We start from the raw sequence: 8,713 nt of genomic DNA, 5'->3' as shown, positions 1-8,713 counted from the left end.
AAGTACTGGGATTAAAGGTGTGTGCCACCACCACCACCTGGTTCAAATTTAGGACTTTGTGTATGCTAGGCAAGTTCTACTAAGTGTCGTAGTTTTATTTGTGTGTGTGTCTGAGTGTGTCACTGTGTGTTCGAGCAGAACAAACAAGTGTGTTGCTGGGCGGCGGCGCACACCTTTAATCCCAGCACTGGCAGGTCTCTGTGAGTTGGAGGTCAGCCTGGTCTACAAGAGCTAGTTCCAGGACAGGCTCCAAAGCAACACAGAGAAACCCTGTCTCGAAAAACAGCAACAACAAAAAGTTTGTATGCATGGGTATCTCTCTTTTCACCTTATTCTCTTAAGGCAGGGTCTCTTAGTAGAACTGGTACTAAAATGACAGTAAAGCCCCAGTCACGCTCATGTCTACACCGTTCACATCACCGGGGTTACAGGAGTTCTAGGCCTTGTTCAGCCTTCCTTCCTTCCTCCCTCCCTCCCTCCTCCCTCCCTCCTCCCTCCCTTCCTGTGTTTTGTTTTGTTTTGTTGAGACACAGTTTCCCTGTGTGGCTTTGGTGCCTGTCCTAGAATGGAACTAGCTCTCTTAGACTAGACTGGCCTTGAATTTACAGAGATCTGCCTGCCTCTGCCTCCCGCAAATTGGGATTAAAGGTGTGAGCCACCACTGCTCATTCAACTTTTTTATGTGGATACTGGGAACTTGAACTCAACTAACAGATCCTCATGTTTGCTAGGCAAGAGCTCTTGCACATCGAGCCATCTCCACAGCTATTTCTACATCTCTTGTTTCATTTTTTCTCTTTCTTTCTTCCTTTTTTTTTTGTTTTTGTTTTTTGAGATAAGGCTTCTTCTCTTTGTGAGCATCTTGGCTGTCCTGGGACTCCCTTTGTAGACCAGGCTGTAGATCTTTGCCTCCTGAGTGCTGGGATTTAAAGGCGTGTGCCAAGGCTGCCAGGCTTCTTGCTCCATTTTTTTTTTTTTTATGTATCTCTTGCATGAATTAGGGACTAAAGATGTGGGTTTTAGTCTCCTCCACAACACCCTAATCCTTCTGGGCTGGTTCTGTGACCATACCGTCTCCCCTTACCCTAGGATTGGGTGTGATAAGGATGAATGTCCAGTAAACATGAAACCCTTGATTCAATTCTAGCGCTCCATAGCTCTGGAGAGGTGGAGGACAGAGGATCAGAGAGGTTCAAGGTCATGCTCCGCTACAAAATGCTTTCGAGACTAGCCTGGTTCATACAAATCTTCAAAAAAGACGGGAAAAAAAAGCGTAAAGCAGTCACTTGGCAACAGTCAAGTTCAGGTCTGCCGCGGCGTTGTTTACTTAAGCGCGCCTTTGTTCTGCAGCAGGCGCAGGCAGCAAATCTACAGCCCTAGCTTGTGATGGGGAGGAGTCGGGATGAGGCGGGACCCATTCTGGGGGCGGAGCCAGGACGCGGCAGGGGCGGAGTCAGAAGCTGCGGCGCCGCTGGGCCTGGAGCGCCCAGGACGTCCCCGTAGCTACAGGCCCCACCTCCTGGGCGGGACGTGAGCTCTGATAGGCAGATGTGGCTGAGAGGCGGTTTCTATTGGTTCGCCATGCTGTCCGCTCGGCGGGCGGTGCCCGGACGCAGGTGCCGGCCGGAGCGGAGCAAGCAGCTGCTGACTGGCCGGGCCGGGCCGGGACCCGGGCCAGGGAGAACCGAGGGGCCTGCGCGGTCGCCCGGCCCGGCCGCGAATCAGGTAGGCACGGAACAGCGGGTCAGGCCCGAGTATGCAGGCGGGTCCACTGATCCCGGGTTCGAGGCCCCGGCTCAGTAGTCGGGTGGGACAGCTAGGTATGTACTCTTGGCCTCAGTCCTGCTCAGGACGCAGGCACCTCAGTTTTCATTACGAGGTTGGTGAGAGATCTCGGTGTCTCGGCACGCAGTAAGAACCTCCGTGAGCCTCGGTTTCCCCATCTGTGAAAAGTGGGTCATCTCAGAACCAATCTGATTTAGGAGATGGCTGATGAGGAAAGCGCCTGGCATACAGTAGGTGGTCAATAAGTGGCTAAAGTCACTAAGGATTCTGTCTGGATAATAATTAACATGATAAAGAGTTGGGCACTTCACAAAAAGCTACTCAGAGTGCGCTGTACTGAAAATGTTTTTCAAACGCTAGTCAGGGACTGCCAAGATGGCTCAGCTGGTCAAGGTGCTTGCCTGAGTTCTGCCTCGAGGTCTCACGGTCAAAGAAAAAACTGATTCCAGAAAGTTGTTGTTCGAACTCCATAGGCACATCCTTGCATGAGTATACCCGCATGCACGTGCACAAACACACACAAAATAAGTAGAATCGAAAACAGTTTTTAAAAACTCTGTAGTCAGAGTTTATGTGGTTAGTGGGAAACATACTGGGTGAAAATACTAAAAATAATTCCTCTCGTCCAATGAGCAAATTGAGGCTCAGTGAAGTCAGGGCTGTGGCCCCAGGCCATACAGTAAACAAGATGCAGTGGTTCTGGGATTAAACTTAGTTTCTGGACTGGGGATGTAGTTCAGTACTTGCCTAACGTGTACTCGGCCCTGGGTTCAATCCTCAGTACTGACACACACACACACACACACACACACGCACACACACACACACACCAAAATAAAAAAAGAGAGAGATGGGGCCAGAAAAACAAATTAATTTGAATCATGACATACAACATCAGTGACAGAGCCAGGATAAGGTGCCTAGGTCATGGCCCATGGTGGCACAGGTCAGTTTTCTCAGGTACTTTGGAGGCTGAGGCAGGAAGAGTTCAAGGCCTGACTGGGTTACTTAGTAAGCCATGGTTTTGTTTAGTGCTTTTTTGAAAAACTTGTTTTTAATTTTTATCTTATTTTTGAGACACGGACTCACTATGTAGCCTTGTTCTGGAACTCTATATGGAGACCAGGTTAGCTTTGAATTCACAGAAATCCAACTGCCTATGCCCCCCAAGTGCCGGGACTAATTGTAAGTGCCACAATGCCTAGCCGTTTTTTAAATTTATGTATATGTCCCTTTATGAATTTATGTCTATTATGTAAGGGCCCTCAGAGGCCAGAAGAGGGTGTTAGATCCTGGAACTGGAATTACAGTTGTGAGCCACCATGTCGGTTCTGGAAACCAAAACCAAACTTGTCCTCTGCAAGGGCAGTAAGTGCTTTCAACTGCAGACCCATCTCACAAGCCCCATGATACTTCAAAACATTTGTTCATTTATCTGTTTTGTTTATATATGAGTTTGCGAGCCCTCATTCGCCACAGCTCATGTAGAGATCACAAGACAACTTTTGAGAGTCAACTTTTTCTCCTTTCCTACCATGTGGGTTCCAGGGATTAAACTCAGCTCATCAGACTTGGTGGTGGCAAGCACCTTTACCCAAGGAGCCATCTCACCAGTCTTTAAAATAAAATTTAAAAAAAAATTCAAAGAAAGCCCTGGAAGCTGGGCATGGTGGCACGTGCCTGCATTCAGTGCAGGCACTGAGGAGAATGAGCAGGAGGGCCGCTGCAAGTGCGTGCAGCCAGGCACAGCGCCAGAGAGTGAGTCTGTGAGCCTCTAGCTGGAGAGAGATGCTGCAGTGTAGCTCAGAGACTTATTTAACATATGTGATATTCTGGGTTCAGTCTCTGTCATTACACATGGATGCGGGACTCTGTTGAAATAGGAGTGGCGGGGCTGCGTCCCCAGCACCCCGGCTGCCTGGCTAGCTTATGCCCGAAATAACAACACAAAAACTGTATTCATTTAATCACTGCTTGGCCCATTTCTATCTAGCCTCTTCTAGGCTAATTCTCACATATTAATTTAGCCCATTTCTAATCATCTGTGTAGCGCCCCTAGGTGCGCTTACCGGGAAGATTCTAGCCTATGTCCATCCTGGGTTGGAGCTTCATTGCGTGCGTCTGCCTGGGAGTTGGGAGCATGGCGTCTCTCTGAGGTGTCTGCTCCCGAGAGGAGAGCTGTGGAGTCTGAGCTCACTTCCTCTTCCTCCCAGCATTCTGTTCTGTTACTCCTCCCTCCTATCTTCTAACCAATGAGGGCCAAGCAGTTTCTTTTTATTTAACCAATGACCTTCCTCCATCATTTCCCCTTTTTCGGTTTAAACAAAAAAAAAAAAGGCTTTAACTTTAACATAGCAAAATTATATATAACAAAACAGTTATCAAGTAAAAGTTACAATAATCTTTATCATAACTAAGGAAAACTATAACTATAACTAACTATTCTTAACTCCATCAAAGACTCCAGAAAGATACAGTACTACCTAAGCAAACAAGAAAAAAGCAACTTTTAAAACTCTAGAAATGACAGAGACATCTCGCTGCCTGGACAGTCACCCAAAGTTCCTCTGTACCGTTGGGGCATCCATCTTCAGCCTTCAGGCCCATGCTATCCAGCAGACATTTCCATAAAGCAGGAAAATTCAAAGTCAGTTCAATCACTATCTGTTGTGTCCTGCAGAATGTCTCGCAGACTCTTTCATGAATCAGGAACCCCGAAAGATCATCTCACCTTAGGCTAGTTCAGTAGTCCTCTCTCTGTGGGTTCTCTGTGTCCAGTTTATGCAATAGTCCAGGCAAGAGCAGTTTCTTGCCCAAATGGCTATCAAACTCCATAACGAGCCTCTTCGATGCCCATCTTCCTCTTGAAGTAGATTGGTGCTGCCAGGAGCAGAGTGTCTCATTGTCATGAAAAGTCCTAAGTTATTAAAACATTTAAAATGCCATATTCTATAATCTTTGAAAGATATGAAGAATGACTATCTAAAATATATCTATGCACATCTAGAAAATCTTAACTAACATGACTACAAACTTGACTATTATGATTATCTATTAACAACCTATATACATTACATTTTTAAGTGAACTACACAATCACAATACCTTAATCAATATCAGAAATACATATAACAAAATTGACCTTAAATCTCTTTCAATAAAGCAAAATCTATACTAATACAAATTATTCATATCTATATCATATCCCCCTTTAAACGTAAGAGTACATTTATAAACATTTTTTGGGAATATGGGCGCAGTTATTTCTCTCCAAACTGCTTCCTGCTGAATGGGGGCGTCACTAATTAGGTCTTTCATGGTATAACCTGTGTGCTAGTTTCATCTCAGTTGGCAGTTGAGCGAAGCAATTTTCTGAAGATGTTCACACCAACCCTTCAGGAGGGCGTGGTCCATCATACCAAATCGGAATAGAAGAAATGAACAGCGTCTCATCCTCTGTGAAAACAAAATAAGAAACTCCTTTCCAAAGCATCATGTCCTTAGATCCAAATTTCAGAGTCAAGGCATCAAAATATCTATGTTGGATTAGTTCAGAAGCATTTATAAATAAATATCTTTCAGCAGCTGTTGCTCTTTCCTCAGCATTCAAATAATTCAAAGAGAGCATAATAGCATACAGTATCAAAATTCTCTGTGTATTTTCCATCTTTGTGCGCTTTATTTTAACCTCTATTTTGTTTATTTTTACTTTTAACTTTTTGCTTTTTGAAACAGGTTCTCTGTATCTTTGACCTGAAGTAACTCTGTAGACCAGGCTGTCCTTGAACTCTCAGAGATCTGCCTGTCTCTGCCTCCCAGGCATTGGGATTAAAGGTGTATGCTACCACACCTTGAACTCACAGAGAACTGTTTGTCTCTGCCTTCTAGGCACTGGGATTAAAGGCATGTGCTACCACACCTCGAAGTCACAGAGGTCAATCTCCCTCTGCCTCCCAAGTGTTGGGATTAAAGGTGTGTACCACACACAACAACTCTCTTCCTCTTTTTGTTTTTTACTTTAAGAACTTCAACATTTAGTCTGCATATATTTTTAACACACTTTAAAACATTCAGAAATTTTCTCTGTCTTTGAATCTCTCTTTACTGTATATCTCTCTTTTTCTGACCACATGAGTCTTTAATTTACCAAGCAATCTCAGTAGGACTAAAGCCGTGGCTTTGACGGCTGGATCCAGCCCATTCCTTAGCTTTCCAGCCTCATGGCTTAGGTACTGGCTGTAGCCATGTTTACTGCCACAACTCTATGGCATTTCAAGGTCCCTGCCAGCAAGCGAGCTTCAGCAGCCTGTGCTTGCAAACCGCACGAACCACCTGCATAAAAGAGTCAGAGTTTGCCCAGAAAGCTGGCATTTTTAAACGGTGCAGCTTTTTTCCTGCTATGGCTGAAAACCGAAAAGCATGCGTTCAGGTTCAGCTTTTTGTCAACACCATTTAAGTGTTTCGTGGCAGGACCTCTTAATGAGCTGCAGGGTTTTGCAGCTAAAGCTGAGTCAGGAAGCTTCTCTTAGATGAGAGCACTTGCTTGCCTCTAGCAAGCAGAGTGCCACAAATGCTTTAAAGCCAGAGTTCACGCTGGCAGCACAGCCCCAAGAAGCTGCGCTTTAAAATGACACAGCGTTTTTTCTGCTGCTGTTGCCGAATCAGGAAATCTCTCTATAGCACGCCACCAACAAACAGCAAAAATCTGTGATAAACTCTCTCTACCTTATTTTTAAGCCTTCTCAGGTTTTTTAAGTGGGTTTAGTCCATCACGTCGGGCGCCATTTGTTGAAATAGGAGTGGCGGGGCTGCGTCCCCAGCACCCCGGCTGCCTGGCTAGCTTATGCCCGAAATAACAACACAAAAACTGTATTCATTTAATCACTGCTTGGCCCATTTCTATCTAGCCTCTTCTAGGCTAATTCTCACATATTAATTTAGCCCATTTCTAATCATCTGTGTAGCGCCCCTAGGTGCGCTTACCGGGAAGATTCTAGCCTATGTCCATCCTGGGTTGGAGCTTCATTGCGTGCATCTGCCTGGGAGTTGGGAGCATGGCATCTCTCTGAGGTGTCTGCTCCCGAGAGGAGAGCTGTGGAGTCTGAGCTCACTTCCTCTTCCTCCCAGCATTCTGTTCTGTTACTCCTCCCTCCTATCTTCTAACCAATGAGGGCCAAGCAGTTTCTTTTTATTTAACCAATGACCTTCCTCCATCAGGACTCAGAGATGTGACCACGGGTAAGGTCCTCACTCCTGAAGTAAACCTTTACTCATTCTCCTGTTGACTCACAATCTGAGTGTGACGATGCATGCCTGTCATCCCAGCACACCGGAGGCTGAGGCAGGAAAATCACCAGAAATTCAAGGCCAGTGTGTGCTATGTAATGAAACGCTGTCTCCAAAGCAAAACAAAAGAACAAAAACTGGGGGTTTGGAGAGTTGGTTAAAAATACTTGCTAAACTGAACGATATGATTCAGACCTTTAATCCTAGCACTCATGAGTCAGAGGCAAGCTGATGTCTGTGAGTTCGAGGCTAGCCTGGTCTACAGAGGGAGTTCCAGAACTGTTACAGAGAGAAACCCTGTCTCAAAAAACAAACAAAAAACTCAAACAAAGCCAGGCAATGGTGGTGCACGCCTTTAATCCCAGCACTCGGGAGGCAGAGGCAGGCAGATCTCTGTGAGTTCGAGACCAGCCTGGTCTACAGAGCAAGTTCCAGGACAGGCTCCAAAGCCACAGAGAAACCCTGTCTCGAAAAACAACAACAACAACAACAACAACAACAAAACCCTCAAACAACAAAAACAAAAAAAGAACCCTTGCTGCTCTTGCAGAGGACATGGGATAAGTTCCCAGGGCCTTCATGGTGGCTAAGAGCAATCTGTAGCTCCAGTTCTAGGGAATTCAGTTCCCTCTCCTCTTCAAGCACCTACTGGACACACATAGTGTACTTACGTGCATGCAGGCCAAAAGTCATACATGTAAAATAAAATTAATAAAACAATTAATAAATTAATAAATAAAATTAAACAAGTCAGCCACAACAAAAAAGAAGAAGACCAGACAACTCACTCTACAGTTTAAATTCAAATCCTGGCTCTGTCTCTTGCTAGCCTTGTAACCTTCTGAACTTTGGCCTCTTCTTCCATCAGTGAGACTAATTACTGGGCTTGTAGTTTTGTTGTGCAGACCTGATGACTGGCCCTAGAACTGTTTTCCTCTGAGGGCAGGCTAGCCTCTGGGGCTCATGCAGCTGATTCTTCCAGTCTGTTTCAGAGTGGGGAGGGAGACGTGAGTGCAGCAGAACCAGCTGCGGTCACAGAGGACCGCGTGCCAGGGGGCGACCTTTGTGGGGGACACTTGTTTGAAGATAGCTTGGCAGTCTAATATTGTGTGTATTGTTTATTTTTGAGATGGGGTCTCCTGTAGCCCACACTGGACTCAAACTCAGTCTGTATATAGCTGAGAATGACCTTGACCTTCTAATTCTGCTTGCACACCCTGAGTGCTAGGTGACAAGTGTGTACCTCCATACTCAGTTTTTTTCTATTTCTTTTTCGTTTTGTTTGTTGTTTTGTTTTTATTTTTTTGAGACAGGGTTTCTCTGTAGCTTTGGAGCCTGTCCTGGAACTAGCTCTGTAGACCAGGCTGTCCTTGAACTCACAGAGAGCCACCTGCCTCCCCTCCCAAATTCTGGGATTAAAGGTGTGCGCCCCTACCTCCTGGCCCATACTCAGTTTTATAAGGCCATGGGGAGCCAAGCTAGCGCTCTGTGCATGCTACATAAGAACACTACCAACTATCACAAACCCACCTTAGTATCCAGTGTTTCATCCATTTTTGCTGATGTTCCTTTTAAAGATTTATTACATTGTGTGTGTGTGTGTGCGTGTGTGTGTGTGTGTGTGTGTGCATGTGCGTGTGCG

The 8,713-nt window shown here is 45.6% G+C and overlaps 1 protein-coding gene across 2 annotated transcripts in view; it reads left to right on the top strand.

Moving 5' to 3' along the window:
* Nucleotides 1-1,590: 1,590 nt before the first annotated feature.
* Marchf2 (membrane associated ring-CH-type finger 2) overlaps nt 1,591-8,713 on the top strand; it is a 37,271-nt gene continuing 30,148 nt past the window's right edge. For both annotated transcript variants that reach the window (XM_041669963.1, XM_041669964.1), the window contains exon 1: nt 1,591-1,725. The gene's annotated coding sequence lies outside the window, so the exon portion shown is untranslated. The remainder of the gene's footprint in view (nt 1,726-8,713) is intronic.

The sequence above is a fragment of the Microtus oregoni genome, unplaced genomic scaffold, assembly GCF_018167655.1.
Source record: "Microtus oregoni isolate MIOR12 unplaced genomic scaffold, Mior012 000019F_ref0000042, whole genome shotgun sequence".
NCBI lineage: Eukaryota > Metazoa > Chordata > Mammalia > Rodentia > Cricetidae > Microtus > Microtus oregoni.
Note: the sequence above shows the minus strand (reverse complement) of the source record. Positions and strands in the feature narration are given on the sequence as shown.